The sequence below is a fragment of the Grampus griseus genome (genome assembly GCF_964374135.1).
Source record: "Grampus griseus genome assembly, chromosome: 7".
In the NCBI taxonomy this organism is placed as follows: Eukaryota; Metazoa; Chordata; class Mammalia; order Artiodactyla; family Delphinidae; genus Grampus; species Grampus griseus.
The window spans coordinates 83985691-84002584 of record NC_139001.1 but is presented as its reverse complement, the minus strand read 5'-3'; positions in this window follow the sequence as shown (position 1 = coordinate 84002584).

Here is a 16894-nt window from a genome sequence, read left to right as displayed (position 1 = left end):
GAATCATTATTCATAAGAGCCAAGATAGGAAGCAACCTAAGAGACCATCAATAGATGAATAGTTAAGGAAGATGTGGTATTTATATACAATGGAATACTACTCAGCCATAAAAAGGAATGAAATCTTGCCAATTGTGACAACATGGATGGACCTAGAGGGTATTATGCTAAGTGAAATAAGTCAGACAGAGGAAGGCACATATTGTATGATCCTACTTATATGTGGAACCTGAAAAACAAAACAAATGAACATAAAACAGAAACAGAGTCATAGATACAGAGAACAAACAGGTGATTGCTGGAGGTGGGGAATGATGAGTGAAATAGGTGAGGAAAATTAAGAGGTACATACATACAAACTCCCAGTTACAAAATAAATAAATGAGTCACAGGAATGTTATGTACAGCATGGGAAATATAATCAATAATAATGTAATATTGTTGTATGGTGACATGGTAACTAGGCTTATTGTGGTGATAATTTTGTAATGTATAGAAATATTGGATCACTTTATTGTACACCAGTAACTAACATAGTGTTGTAGGTCAATTACACTTCACAAAACAAACAAGCAAACAAACTATTAGGAAAAGATAGCAGATTTGTGGTTATCAGAGGTGGGGTTAGGGGAAGGGGGAATTGAATGAAACTGGTCAAAAGGTTCCAACTTCCAGTTATAAGGTACATTAAGTACTAAGGATATAATGTACATGATTAATATAATGAACACGGCTCTATGTTACATATGAAAGTTGTTAAGAGAGTAAATCTTAAGAGCTCTCATTATAGGAAATTTTTTTTTCTTTTATGTTTTATCTATATGAAATGATGGAAGTTCACTAAACTTACTCTGGTAATCATTTCACAGTACATGTAAACCAAATCATTGTGCTGTACACCTTAAACTTATACAATGCTGTATGTCAATCAAGTAAATATATAAAATTGCAAGAAAAAAATAGAAAGAGAGTTGACATGGTAACAAAATATTTAGGTTTATCTTTAATTTAGACCTTTCTACAGTTTTACATTTTGCTAGGTTTATTGTATTTTACTTTTATCCTCTTTTGGATTGGTTGATATTCCTCCCACAACTTTCTCATTCTCCTTTTCCACCCTATTGTTTTGGAAATTATATTTTTCTTTTTCCAGAAAAGCTCAACATGTGACTTCAACTAAACAAATTCTAAAGTTAATACTTTTACCCTCATCTCAAATAATGAAGTTACTTTAGAACTATTCTTTAATTCAAACACACCCTTAGTGGCTTTTTTATCATTGTGATCCAGTATTTTTATCTTTCTATCTGTAGGAAGAAGAAAACATTGATGTTGCTTTATATAGTCAATGTCTGTTTAGAGACATAAAATTTACCATATTTTTGGCTCATGGCTTGCTACTTCTCTCACTTTATTTCAAAAGTCATTTTCTTTCTTGATTTTTTAAGTGTATTTTGTCATAAAAGCTCTCAGTGTTAGTTTGTCCATTAATTCCTAACATGTAAGTTTTCTGGGTATATGATTTCCTCAGGACTACTTAACAAAGTACCACAAACTAGGTGGCTTGAAACAACAGAAATTTATTGTTTCACAATTTGGATGTCTAAAAATCTGAAATAAAGATGTCAGCGGCGTCATGCTCTTTCCAAAATCTGTAAGAAGGAATCCATCTTTTCTTCTTTCTAGCTCTTGATGGTTTACCTGCAATCCATGGCCTTCCTTATCTTGCAGCCACCAGACTTGAATCTCTACCAACATCGTCCATGAGCTTCTTTCTTGCATGTCCTTGTTTCTTCCCCACTCTTTAGAAAAACACCAATCACATTGGATTAAAGACCCACCTAACACCAGTATGACCTCATCTTAACTTTAGTAATTATATCGCCAAGGACCCTATTTGCAAATAAGGTCACATTCTGAGGTAATGGGTGATAGGACTTTAACATCTATTTTGGGGGGTGGGGGCACAATTAAGCTCATAACACCAAATAGAGAATTCTGATGAACAATTGTTTTTCACCAAACTTTGAAGATAAAATCCACTGCTTTCTTGTTTCTGCTGTTGCTGTTTAAAAAGTCAACTCTTGTTTTTCTTGTCCTTCATTTCTAGTTTCTAGTCTGCATTTTTTTTCCTATGGCTCCATTTCAGATTATTTTTCTATTATTTTCCTTCAGTTCGCCAATGATCTGTACAGATATAAATCTCTCCATGTTTTCTTCAACTCAGGATTGGATTGGCTTCCTGAGCCCAAGAACGGTTAAATTGTATTAATTCAGGAAAATTCTCACCAAATATTGTTTTGGATAATGACTCTCTCCAGTTGTCTCCTAACTCCTCTGGAACTCTGGTTAGAGGTGTTTTAAAACTTCTCTTTGTTTTCCATTATTATTTAAACTTGTGATCCAACATCCTCTTGCTCCAAACCATCAAGTACTGTCATATGTTCCCATGGCAATTTTTTTTTTTGCTAAGTATATGTACTGTCTTAATTACCTTTGGCCTATAACAAATACCCTTAATTTTCTACTGGTATATTTATTTATATACACATATATATGTATACATATATATATATACACAATCACACAATATTTTTAATCTGCAGATTTATTGGGGCTGTATGATACAGGTTTCTGTAGACATCTAGTTTGCCATATTGCAGGAAATAGAAATTCAGGACTCAATAACAGGTGTTTAATATGAAGCTCAGTTTAATATGAAGAAATTAATAGTTTTTACTCCAACATAAATAGGAGACATCAGTAATCTAAATGACAAAATATAAATTATATTTCAACATGATCTAAAATGGTGGTACACAAAATATAGTGATGAGAATGAATTAGATTTATTATTTTCATCAATAAGAAAGAACTTTGATACAAAATGTCTTTACATGGCAAAACTGAAAAGCTCTGGAAACAGACTACTGATGAAATATTTATTCAAGCCAATCATAATCTTCATATCCTACTTAAGAGCTGATATAAACATGAAATAAATATTTTTATCTTCTGAAATTAGTCTCCGGCTAATTCAAATTATTGTTTGCTCTTTTTCCTATTGGCAAGTATTCTCTTTGCTGATTTGTTGGAAACTACATATAGATACCCATAAATGCATCAAATTTACAAATAGTAGCCTCGTTTACAACTTCAAATTAAATGTTGTTAAATGTAATTGCATTTGGAATCATCTTCTTTCACTTCTAGGCTCTTACTTTTCTTTCTCCTTTCCATTCTAATTGACTTAAAAATAAATTCTATTAAGTGTGGGAATGTGGGACAGCTTTTTCCACAGCATACTTTAAGTGGCAGTGGTACAGGAGGCACACAATTCTTTCATTTTTCATTGTCAATAAGATCATATAAGAAAGACTCTATGAATTGATCAGTTGAGCGTGTTATAAAATCATTAACTTGTTTTTTATGTTAAGTATTATCTAGGCTTTGAAGTTTTGAACTGCTGGTAAAAAGAAAACAGATGTTTACTGTATTTTCTTTTTACAAATTGAAATTGTTCTGGAAATTTTTTTAATCTACACATTTAGAGAAATACATTGCAAAATCCAGCATACTTTTTAAAATAGTTAAGAGCTACATGGAGACTCTGAGTTTGTGTCAGAAAAATAAAATACAAATTTTCAAAGGTTGCAATTATCTTTTTCTATCCTTATTTTCATGTCAATTTTGGTATAATTACAAAGTACTTCTGTATAGTGTATTACCAGTTGAGACTCTTCTACAGAATATACAAAGTTAAGAGAAAGCTTAAAAACACATATGTCCCAATTATTAATAACTGATATATAAAGGATATACTTCTCATCTTTGGTTGAATTACTAACATTAACTTTTGGGAGAATAAGAAATCCAATATTTTTCTTAGTGTTTCTAAAATCTATTCTGATAATTTTAAAACTAATTGGTATTATTAAATATGTCTATTGAACAAATATATTTAGGGCAGAGTAATCAGTTTACATAAAATAACTGAGTAATTCAGCTGAATTCTGAGACCATTTGAACTGAATTTTTATTACTGATATCTATAACTTTTGATTTTTGCTAAGGTGTTTTGTTATGATTTGGTTCATATAAGTAGGAGTTTAGTGTGAAAATTGAAAATGTCATCTAAAATTGTTTTTAAATGTAAATAATTAGTAAATTTGAGCCATATATACATAAAGAATCTGAAGTATTTTTCTTTCTTGATTGGTTGTATCAGCCATAAACAAAGCACTCAAGTTATTTTTGATGCTTTTCATTGTTCTCTTTTAGAGTAATGCAAGGAATTTTCTTTTATTTTTAAAAATAACATTTTGTTATTATAGAAGTCATAAATATTGTATAAATTAATGACATTTAGACAAGCAAAAATAAAGTATGACAAAACATTCTCACTACTCAAAAATTGTGTCTTCTGATATTTTAGTGTATATTTTTTGTATATATTCATGAGCAAACCCCACAGAGACACAACAAACATATATGACTATTTGATTTTTAACAGACATTTTATTTTAAAATAGTTATAGATCACAGAAAAGTTGCAAAGATACTATATCTGCTATACGATGTTGATTTTTCAATCATTAACCTCTTTCTTTTCATTTCAGTAAGTCATTTCATCTAATATGTTAACATTTCCTGAAATACAGTCCCAGACCAGGCTCTGCTTCTGATTGTCATTCCCTCAAATAACATGCAATCTAATAAAACTCCCTGTTCATGAGACTAGACCAGCTTTCCCACAATATTCTACCTTCTGGATTTATCTGCTTGCTTGTTTTGCTTTCTTTTGTTTGATTCCAGCTGATTCATTTTTCTTTGACATTCCATGGTATGGCATGAATAAAACACTTGTTCTGGAGTCAGGGACTGGGTTTTTCTCCTGACTTTCTTGATAATAATGTGACATTTAGTCACTTAACCTTTATATACCTCATTATTTTCACCTATTTTTAAAAAATATATTATTGAATTAGAAGGGCATTTCCAAATTTTCTAGCTTATGTAGAAATAACTCAATCTGTGCATATACTATAACCAGCTTTAGAGTTACTTATTCAAGAGAAATTTTTATCTAGGGCTATTAAATGAAACTGACATTTTGGATATAATAAAAATGGGTGTTGGGCTTCACTGGTGGAGCAGTGGTTAAGAATCTGCCTGCCAATGCAGGGGACCTGGGTTTGAGCCCTGCAACTAGAGAAAGCCCACGCACAGCAATGAAGACCCAACGCAGCCAAAAGTAAGTTAAATAAATTTATTAAAAAAAAATGGGTGTTGATCACTGTGATAGAATTAATCAGTTAAAAATTTATGATAATCATTACAGTTATTACCACTAAATTATTTCTGATGACATATTTTACATGAGTTTATCTTATTTATTTATCAAACGTTTCTTTAAGTAATTGTTAAAATATTTATAATGAAAATCAAGAAGTAACCTAGCCAATTAGGAAGGGTCTTTTATTAGTGTTAATTAAGAATGAATTCTAGGGCTTCCCTGGTGGCACAGTGGTTGGGAGTCCGCCTGCCGATGCAGGGGACACGGGTTCGTGCCCCGGTCCGGGAAGGCCCCACATGCCGCAGAGTGGCTGTGGGTCCGGAGCTTGTACTCCGCAACAGGAGAGGCCACAGCAGTGAGAGGCCTGCGTACTGCAAAAAAAAAAAAAAAGAATGAATTCTAAATACGTATACTGACACAAGTGACATTTTATATTTTAAAATACTTAAATGATGAAATATTTTTTGGTAAAATTTACTCTTTAAAATTCAATCCTTAATATTCTCTTATAAAATTATTTTGTTATTAAACCATAGTTAATACTCTAATAGCAGAATAATAGGACAAATTTGCATGCCAGGCAGCACATGAACAGAACGGAATGTTTTTGACTAAAGGGGCCTTATAAAAAGACATGATATAAATTTAAATCAATATTTTTAATAATTTTAGATTTAAAGAAGAGTTGCAAAAATAGTAAGAGAGTTGTTGTATATCTATCACTCTGCTTCCTCTAGTATTAACATCTTACATAACCAGGGTACATTTCCCAAAACTTAGACATTAACATTGGTTCGACACTATTAACTAAATTACAGACTCTATTCAGGTTTCTACAGCTTTTGCTCAGTATACTTTTCTCTTCCAGTGTCCAAACCAAGGTATTACATCACATTTAGTTGTCATGTCTCCTTAGTCTTCTCCAGTTTGTGAAAGTTTGTTAGCTTTTCTTTGTCTTTCACAATCTTATCATTTTAAAGAGTAATTGTTAAGTATTTTAGTAGACTGTACCTTAAACTTGGACTTGTCTGATTCTCATGATTAGGCTGAGGTTAGGTCCATTAGGGAAGAATTTCATCATAACAGGTGCTACATAATATCAATATGGCGTATTAATAGTGACATTATATTAGATCATTTGGTTAAGGTAGTGTCTTTAGGTTTCTCCATTGCAAAATTAATATTTTTCACTTTCACTCTCTGATGAGACACTTTCACTGTCTAATGATTTTGGTATCAAGGTATTGCTGGACTCATAAAAGGAGCTGAGAAGTATTACATTGTTTTTCTATTTTCTCCAAAGGGTTGTGTAGAATTGGTATTATTTCATCATTAAATGGTAGAATTTACCAATAAAACCATATGGGTCTGAAGCTTTATTTTTTGGAAGATTTTTAACTGTAATTCAATTTTTAAAATATTGACTAGATATAGACTTTTCATGTTATCTGTTCCTTGAATGAGTTTCAGCAGTTTGTATCTTTCAGGGAACTGATCTATTTCACCTAAATTGTTGGATTTATGGGCATGAAATTTTTCATAGTATTTCCTTATTGCACTTTTAATATTTTGATTCAGTATTGATACCTCCTTTTTCATTCCCAATATTGGCAATTCCTTATGTTTTTTTAATCAGTGTTTTCTGATATTTATCAAGTTCATAGATCTTTTCAAGGAACAATCTTTTACATTTATTGATTATTGTTTTTCTGTTTTCAATTCCATTGAATCCTACTCTAATACTTTTATTTCCTTCCTTCTGCTTCCTTTGAGTTCAAGTTTCTCTTTTTCTAGTTACTTAATGTTGAGTCTCAGGTTATTGATATTGACCTTTCCTGTTTCCAATAATAATATTTAATAGTATGTACTTTCTATAAACTTTAACTACACTCTTCAAATTTTGATACATAGCATTTCATTTTCATCCTGTTCAAAATATTTTAAACTTATTTGAGACTTCTTTGATATGTGAGTTATTCAGAAATATGTTAATTTCTAAATTTTAAATACTGTCTAGATATAGTTCTGTTATTGAATTCTGAGTTAATTCCATCATAGTCTGAGAGTATACTTCATATGACTTACACTCTTTTATGTGTATTCAGGTTTGTTTTATGGCCCAGAATATCATCTACCTTGGAAAATATTTCTTCTGCATTTGAAAAGAAAGTGTATTTTCCTGTTATTGAGTGGAGTTTTCAATAAACATCTATTGAGACTAGCTATTTGATGGCATTGTTTAGTTCTCCTATACCTTTACTGATTTTTTGTACCATCATTTACTGCTTATTATATTAATTATTGATAAGGAGTGTTGAAGTATTCAACTATAATTGTGAAGTTGTCTATTTCTCTCTTCAGTTCCATCAGTTTTTGCTTTACGTATTGTGAAGTTCTGTTGGTAGGAGCATTAACATTTAGGATGGTAGGTCTTGGAGAATTTCCCCTTTTTTCATTGTGTGATGTTATTCCCTCTACCTGATCGTCTTCCCTGTTTTGAAGTTATATCTAAAAGTAATATGGTTATCTGAACTGTCTTGTGTTTAAAGTTTGTATGGTGTATCTGTTTACATCCTTTTATTTTTAACCTATCTACTATGTCTTTCTATTTAAAGTAGGTTTCTTATAGACAGTCTAGAGTTGGGTCTTGCTTTTCCTCAAACTAACAATCCTCAATTATCTTGTGTATTAAAGTCATTCATATTTAATAAGATTATGGGTATAGTTAAATTGAAATATACCGTCTTGTTACCTGTTTTACATGTATTCATCTTTTCTTTGTGTCCTTACCTCCTTTTCTGCCTTCTTTTGTGTTAATTTAAGAATTTTTATGATTTCATTTAATTTGTTTTATTGACTTTTTTGGACATTTTTTAGTGGTTTCCCTAAAGATGTATAGTATACACCTTTAATTAATCAAAGTCTACCTTCAAAAAATAGTATCCACTTTATATATATGGTGTAAAGTTCTCACAATCATATATTCCTCCTCCACCCTCCCATCCTTTGTGCTATTTTTGTTATAACTTCTGTATTAATTATGCTATAAACATCAATGAATTCCTACTATTTTTCCTTTACACAGTCAGATATTACTTTAGAGCAACTAAAAATGAGAAAAAATAAATTTAATTTTACCTTCATTTATTCTATTTTCAGTGTTTTTTATTTTCTTATGTAGATCCATGTTTTCAGCCTCATAATTTTTTTGCCTGAAAAATTTTCTTAAAAAGTGTTTGTAGGGTAATTTTTGCTGGCAGTGAACTCCTTCAGTTTCATCTGTGAAAGTATTTGAAAAGATAATAAATACTTTTGCTCTGATTTTCTTTTTTCTATTCTTTTCTCTTTTCTTTTTTACTATTTTTTCTCTTTTTGTTTTCAGTTTGAGTAATTTCTATCGACCTATCTTCCAAGTTCACTGATTCTTACCTTGGCTGTTTGGGCTGTTTTTATTTTATTAGCTCATCAAAGACATTGTACATCTCTGTTAATATGTTTTTATTTATAGCATTTCCAACTAATTCTCTCTCACAGTTTTCATTTCATCTGATTTTGCACTTGTCCAACTTTCTCTTAGATCCCTTAGTATATTAATAATAGTTATTGTAAATTAACTTGGTAATACCTTATGATTAATATAATTTGGGAAGATAACTACATGACCATTTATAAACATAGTACGCAAAGCTTAAAAATTAAATTTATAAAGTGCTTAAGCAGAGTAGTATCCATTGTGTTTTAACCAAATTTAAGAATCCATAGTATGCCTAAAAATAGCACTCAAGAAAAATAGATAAGAAATGCAAAGAATATAATACATGATACAATAGAAATCGTGTTCAACAAAGAAACGATGAGCATTTACTTGGACTCTAGTTTAGCTGGCTGAGCAGTAAATTAGAGTTTTAACCCTGACTATGTCACTAATTCCCTATAATTCTTTGAAGTGTACAATAAATTCCAAGGCTATGTGAGGCAAGTTGAATAAAGCCTAGTTTATATTGAACCTAATACTTTGTGGAGAGTTTCCAGGTACTGGGAATCTTAAAATTAACTTCTCTACCTCCAGCTATTTCCTCAAACATCTATCCTGTTTCTTTCCATATCACTAATTTATTAAAATTAGGAGTAAGCTGCATTTAGTCCTTCATTCCTATGCAGCTTCTTTACATTTCAAAAATATCTGTTTAGCATAAAACACACACACATAAATACATACACACACACACACATACACTTTCTAGACATAGTTGTAGGCACTATATTGATCACAGGACAGAATACAGTTCTGCCATCATGCTGTTTACAATCTGGAAATGTACAAAAATCAACAAAATTTGGTTGCTATGGATAAGACCACATTAAGTGTGGCTGAGTATGCATGCCTCCTCTCTTATAATCAGGCTTTGGCCCAATTGCTCTGGTAAAACAGTTTTTCAGTAAGTTACCAATGATCTCTCTCTGAAAACCCAATGTGTTTAGATTTCTTTTTACCCTAACTTCACTTTTGCATTTAAAATACTCAATGATTTGATTTTCATCATCTTTTCCTTGTATTTGAATTACTTCCATAGCCTCTAAAACTATATTGGTTTATGATTAAAATACCTGTAGTGCATAAAATAAAAATATTCAAACAATATAGTAAGGTATTCATTTGCATTTTGTGAACACACATATGCTGTTTAATTAATTTTGCTATCCTGTTACTATTGGCAGTGAAGAAAGTGTAGAAGGCATACCTCTCTTTCACAACTACTTTCATTGCTAAGAAATGTCTTCATTTGTGTGGAATGGTGTTTAGAAAACTTCCTATATGTGAAACACTGGATATGTGTATATGTTTAAACATTGCCTATTAGATGCTTTCTTATGACTATTACACCCTTTCTTCTATAACTTTTTAGTATATTTTAACTTTAAACATTTCCCTTATAAGAAGATTGTGCAAGTAAGCTCACAGCTTTTTTATTTGATTTTCAATGTATCAGGTTGACCCACTATATAATAAGCATTTATAATTGTAGATACATGGAAGGTTGATCACAAAACCATCATTTGTCATTGCATTGGGACAAAGAAAGACTTGTCTTTAAGAGTATTTTTCAAGCTTTTTAAAAATTACATCCCCCTGAGGAACCTTTAAAAATATTTTTCCTAATCCGTCATCCCATAAAATGTTAATATCACAAAATACTATATATGTGTTTATGTAACATGGTCCTTTGGAGGGTTACAAAGCATTGTAATATCTCAGGTTTTTATTCCCCAAGATCCAATTTTTTCCCCCAGGGGAATGACATTTTCCCTGTCTAGAATTCATGGTCTGTAATATTAACTTATCATCATGGCTTTACTATATCTTTTATTCTATTTCATTTCAATTAAGAAACCCTTGTATACAAATTAAAGAGATATTTTAAATTCTAAATATGTGTATTCTAAATTTTGTTGTTGTATCATTCTCTTTATATTGTCACAATGATTTAGTTATATAGTCTCATGCCATAAATTTGTGGCAATAGAATATAAAGAGAAATCAAATAAAATATATATAGTTTACTTCTTCCCTTACAAAGTTGTTTGAGGTTTCATCTGTAGCTATAACTTGCAAAGAAATCAGTGAAATGACATGAAGACAGATTATGCAAAAAAGTAAGCTTCACATAAGTAGAAGTAGAGTAGGTATTCAATGTCATGAAAAGCACAATAAAATAACTTAGGGCAACTAGGTAACTTCGAGAATAATCCTGGCATTGACACTCACTGATAAACTCATTTTGCTGGAATGATTACAGTGCATTTGGGAAAAGGTATATTCTCGATATAATCTTAAAATTGTAATCATATGATCAGTACATCTGGAAAGTAACAGTCAAAATTAAACTGAACTTTGTCTGGATACTGCAATTTCTACACGGCTCTGTCAAATGTCAGGCTTCCCTCTCCCTCACCAATTTTCTTCACCATGATTTCAAACAGTGAATCATCCCATCTTGTGCCAACCATCTGTTTTGTCTGCCCCCTCATTGACTCAAATTAGATGATGGAGGGCAGGGCAGGTTCTCAAGAGAAGCCATTAACACTAGAGGAAGGAAGGTTCTGGCAGCTGACTTTCCATTGGAAATTATAGACCATTAAAACTGGCAAGAAGAAACTTACAGACAGAGTACTGAAGAGTAAAATAAAACTATAAACAAAAACTGTGGGAAAATATTAAAAGATAAAAAGATCAGCTAATCGGTATAAAAATGTCATAAAACTAAGTTGAGAAACTGTTAGATAGCAAAAGGAAAAGGGTTAAAACTATCTTAAAAATGATAAAAATATTGGAAAAGAATCTATGTATGACAGAAAATCATGTCTTTATGAAAAATAGTGCTGTCTTCCATATTTAAATGTGATCTGTTGGCTAGGATTCATATTTATGAAAAGATGAGTAATAAAAAATAGTTCATTACCAGTTTCTTTTGTATTGGAGCATGTTTGAAGGAAAGGAGAGAACAATCCAATGAGTTTATAGACATGGGATTAGGAACATGCTTTAGGAAAATTCTTCCAGATACCATGAAGAAATAAAATATAGCAGATTGTGGTAACACTTAATTCATTTTCCTGGTTAAAGAAAAATCCACATCCATTTTGTCTGAAGAAGTGAATGCTCTTAAATCCAAACAGTGTGAGGCAACTAGAAAAATTATAGTGCTTTTTGCTTTTTTTATATGTAACGATTATTAATTTAGTTGATTTATTAGAGATTTCTAAAATGTAGACAATTTTTAGCAATGTATTTTCCAAACGACATAAAATATCCATTTTAAATATAAAACATTATTATAATATACTTTACCTCACTATAAACAGAATTTTATCATGAAAAATCAGTTATAACCTGATAGAAGTCTCCATTCTTCAAAATGTTTTTGTAAGTGACTTGTAAGATCAATTTATATTCATCTAATGTGTTAATGCTTTGTTAATTTTTTAAAAATCAGAATATACTAGAATATTCACTTTACTGTGTTTTACTATACTTAGAAGTATACTGGTAAGGAAAATTGAAGGCTCTATAAGCTCATACTCTATAATCAATCTATTATTATGTCATGGAGTCTCCTTAAAAATGAATCCTGACTCTTCTTACCATTGCTACTGTCATTCAAGCCCCATCAACTCCTCTGGACTACTGAAATACCTCTTCCCTGTTTCCTCTCTTATTCCTTGTAAAATATTCTTTATGCAGATATCAGAGTTATCTTTTAAAGTATAAATTAATTCATGGCTCTTCACTGATCACAACTCTTCAGTGTCTCCCCATCAAGTGTAGACAAAAATCCAAAGCCTTTCCTATGTATGGTTTATGAGGTCTGCAGGCTCTGTGCCCTGCCCGCCTCTCCAACATTTTTCCTGCTCTCCTGATCCTTCACTTTTCTCTAACCACACTGGCCTCTGTGCCCTTCTTACCTCAAGACCTTTGCTTTTCTTCTCTCTTCTGCTTAGAAATCTCTGCTCACAGAATTTTTGCAGAGCTAGCTTTCTCAATTTTGTTAGACACTGCCCAGATGTCCATCTGCTTAATAATAATAAAAAAAACTTTCTTTGCCTGTCAAAAATAGGCCACTTTTTTCCAGTTAATTTCTTTTATAAAATTTATCAGTACTGGAAACTACATTATATGCTTGTTTTGCTGGGTTAATTTTAGTTTTCCTTGCCAGAATGTAAGTTCCTTAAAGACAGGGACCTTTACTGTCTTGTTTCTTACTGTATGCCCACATTTCCAACAGTGCTTGACACAGAGTAATTAGATGATAAATATTTTGAAATAAAGAATGAATTAATTAATTTTGAATATTATTCTAAATTCTCTAAGTTCATTTTCTCCAAACACAAATCCTTAACATGTTAACTTAAACTACTTTCATCTATCATTTTGTCCTCTCAATTTTGTAAACCTTTTAATGTAATTTTATTATTTGACTCCCAAATCTTGTTCTCTGGGACTGGCCTTTTCTGTTGAGCTTGCTAAATTGTACATTAACATAGAAAATTGTGTTTATTATGTTCATGGCACTGTTTTTAATGCCTTGGCAAAAGAGGAGAGGAGTCAAATAATCTTGTAAAAAAAAATTGACTGACCTTAAAAAACTTATATTCTAGTAAACTGATATATTATTGTAAAAATATAGCTCCTTCTTAATATGTGATGTTAGAGAGGTGAAGATCATTTCCAAATGTGATCATCCAGGATGTTTTCATAAAGGAAGTGGCATTTGATACAGGCCTTGAAGAATTCTTTGGTTCTGGGTGAGGGGAGAGAGGAGAGAGGAGGAATGAGGTATTTCAAAAGGAAATTTGTGAGCAAGGGTATCATGGCCCAGGATGTTGCTAGCAACTGGTAAGCAGTTTGGTATAGAAGGAGCAAGAATTCCTAAAAGGGAATTTGGGGGATAAAGCTTGAGGAATAGTTAAGGGTTCTATGTTGAAGGATGCTTTAAACTGTGTTAAGGAACATGGTTCTTCAATGATGGAAGATTGAAGCAGGAGAACAATATCAGTGTAGTATATTAGACTTTTAATCCTTAGAGCACTATGCAAAATAGAGCATAAACAGATGAGGTTAGAATCAAGGAGAGCTTTCAGGACACAGTTCTTTTAACGTCACACAGTGTGATGATGACCCAAATAGTGATAGCAGGAAAGACGTGCCAAATGGGAATGTGATGTTTATGCTTTCATGTGTTCTGGGAAGGCTGATCCTGGACTCTGCCGTTTCTATAGCCCCTTCTGTAAAACCATCCAAACAACAGCTCACTGTGGAAAGAGCAGCCCTAAGCAGCCATGTGATGTGGAGATGATGCCAGTCTCTCTGACTAGAGCTGATGGAACCAAGTAGGCATCTAACCCAATGGCAGACTCTCTCTAGATGTGGCTGTGATTATGTGTGAGGTGGTTTGACTTGAAGAATCTGTACAAATGTGGGTCATTAATTGGAATAATCAGATTTTCTTTCAGGGGAATTTGAATCCAAGTTACATATAGAAAGAACCTAAAAGGATACACTCAGAGGCCCAAGAGATCATGAGCCTTTGGTAAACGAAAGCTTAGTAAACAGAAGCAATAGGTAAGCAGGAGCTAGAGCAATAAGAAAAAAATAGCAGACCGTTGGTAGTGGCAGAAGCAGAAGTACTGACACATGGATGATTTAAACTGATGGCAGAGAATCCAAATGCTCAAGGAAAATGACCTAACCTAATTCACATCCAAACCAACTTCTAGAAAACTGTAAGAATGGTTCTATAAGTTTTATTCTTCTCATAAGGCTCCTTCTGCATATTTTTTCAGATTCCCTTGAGAACTGGCTATGAGAGTGGAATTCCTGTGTATTTCCCTCCCTCTCTCCTTTCTTTCCTTCCTTCCCTTTATTCATTTTCAACTTCGTTTCATCTTTCTTTATTTTCTATGTAACTGTTTACTCCTTTTTATCATGTAGTAATACAAACAAAAACCCTAAAGCAACACATTTAAGTTTAATTATTCTTAATTAAATTAATTGATATACATTTTAAATGTGTATATACATAGGCACACACAATATAAATAATACACATAAATAACAAATACACAAAAATAATAGGCTCTAATAAATATTGATTGACCATTATGTTAAATATTTTTGTGTGAGTTCATAGCTTGCAGTTTATAAAGTGGTATTCCTTCAGTAAATATTAGTTAAAAACTTGTTTAGTGATCCTAATGATCACTGATTAACCTGGGAAATAGGTTCTCAGTGTGACAGAACTGACCAATATTTCTGGTATTGTTCCAGTTACCTATGCTATGTAATAAGCTTACTGGTGAAAAGGAACAATTATCATCCATTATTCATCTTTCTCACAGTATTAGAGGTCAGCTGTGCTCAGCTAGGCTGTTCTTGCTGAGAGTTTTGCAGGTTTTCAGTCAGTGGTGGCTGAGGCTGGAGTTATCTCGTAGATTTGTACACTCAAGTTCTGGAACCTGGGCTGGGGAGACTTAAAGATTTTGAGATGGGAATAGATGGGGCTCTGAAGGTACTTCTATCTATGTGTCTCTCCAGCGTGGAAGTATAAGGGAGCCAGACTTCTTACATGGTGTCTCGAGACTCCAAATTCTTATGTCCCAACAAAAAACCAGGTAGAAGGGAGCTGCATTGTCTCTTATTTCCTAACTTTGGAAATCATGCATCAAGGCACTAAAGCCAGACCATATGCAAGAGTAGGGGACTCAGACTCTACCTCTTGATAAGAGAAGTATCAAGCACTTATAGTCATGTTTTAATAATAATCACATTTTTAAAGATCAAATTATATAATAGGCATCAAGCTTGACCAGAGGGTAACCAACTAACCCAGTATGTCTGGAATGCAGGGGTTTCTTGGGATGCAGAACTTTCAGTGCTAAAACTGGAAAAGTCCTGAATGAACTCAAAAGTGATCACCTACAATTATTTGACAAAACAAAATGGGAAAGTTGAGGTAGAGAACTATTAAATAAAATCCTCACTATACAAGTTCACATAAGATCTACCAAAGTATGTCTCATGGAAAAATACATAGAAGGAAAGTTTTATGAAAGAGTGATCCCTGGTCAAATAAAGCTGACAATCTTTAATAACCTTGTACTGTGCTTAGAGACTTAATGTACCCCAGCATCATGCAAATATCTTTGATCACCAAATATTTTGTTTTCACATAAAACTTGTTATATGGATAACATTTGAAAAATGGTAAACTAAATACATGCAAACAATGCCATAAAAATGTTTATTTACATAGATACAAACATTAATATGGAGGTATCTCTAAGGATCAGAAAATGTTAAAGATTAAAGAGCACAGTGTAGTGAAAAATGCGTGCTTTATGTGTGCCCTACCTTACTCATTTGATCTTAGGTATATGAAAATTACATTAGTTCAGGTAAAGATTGAAGTACATAATTAAGTCATGGATTTCCAGAAATAGAGCCAATTTTGTTTTAAATAAAATAAAGTACCAGACACCCAAGCTGAAATTATCTGGCTAAATGTCTGTGTGAGGAAGTTCTCACATTCTCCTCACTTTCTGCTTCACTCTAATCAGAACCATTAGTCTTCTCATCCTTTTGAATATCAAATTCACCTGCAGTGGAAAAATACAGGAACATTCAAGTTTTTATTGTAAGAACACAGAATACGCTTTGAAACTCATAGTAAGCTATCTTAAAAGTCATTTTATTCATTAAGTAAAAACAAAGTCATAGTCACATTCATAGTCAAAGTCATTAATGACATTTAGAAATCATTTTTAATTACAATACTATACCAAGATTTGAGGGAAAGTAACTAAAAGACTCCTATGATTTTCCTTTCTTTTTAATGCTGGGGAGTTGTGGCCTTAAAGTCTTTAAATGAACCAAAACCTGGGAGTTAGTAATTCTGAAATTGGAAGGCAATATGTTGTCCTAGGAAGCATCCAAGTGTGGAGAGTTAGACACCTGACTTTGGGTCTAGTTCTGCAGCTACTGTGCTGTGTAATATGAGGAAACGTAAGTCTCTCAGAACCTCAGATTTCTCATCTATAAAA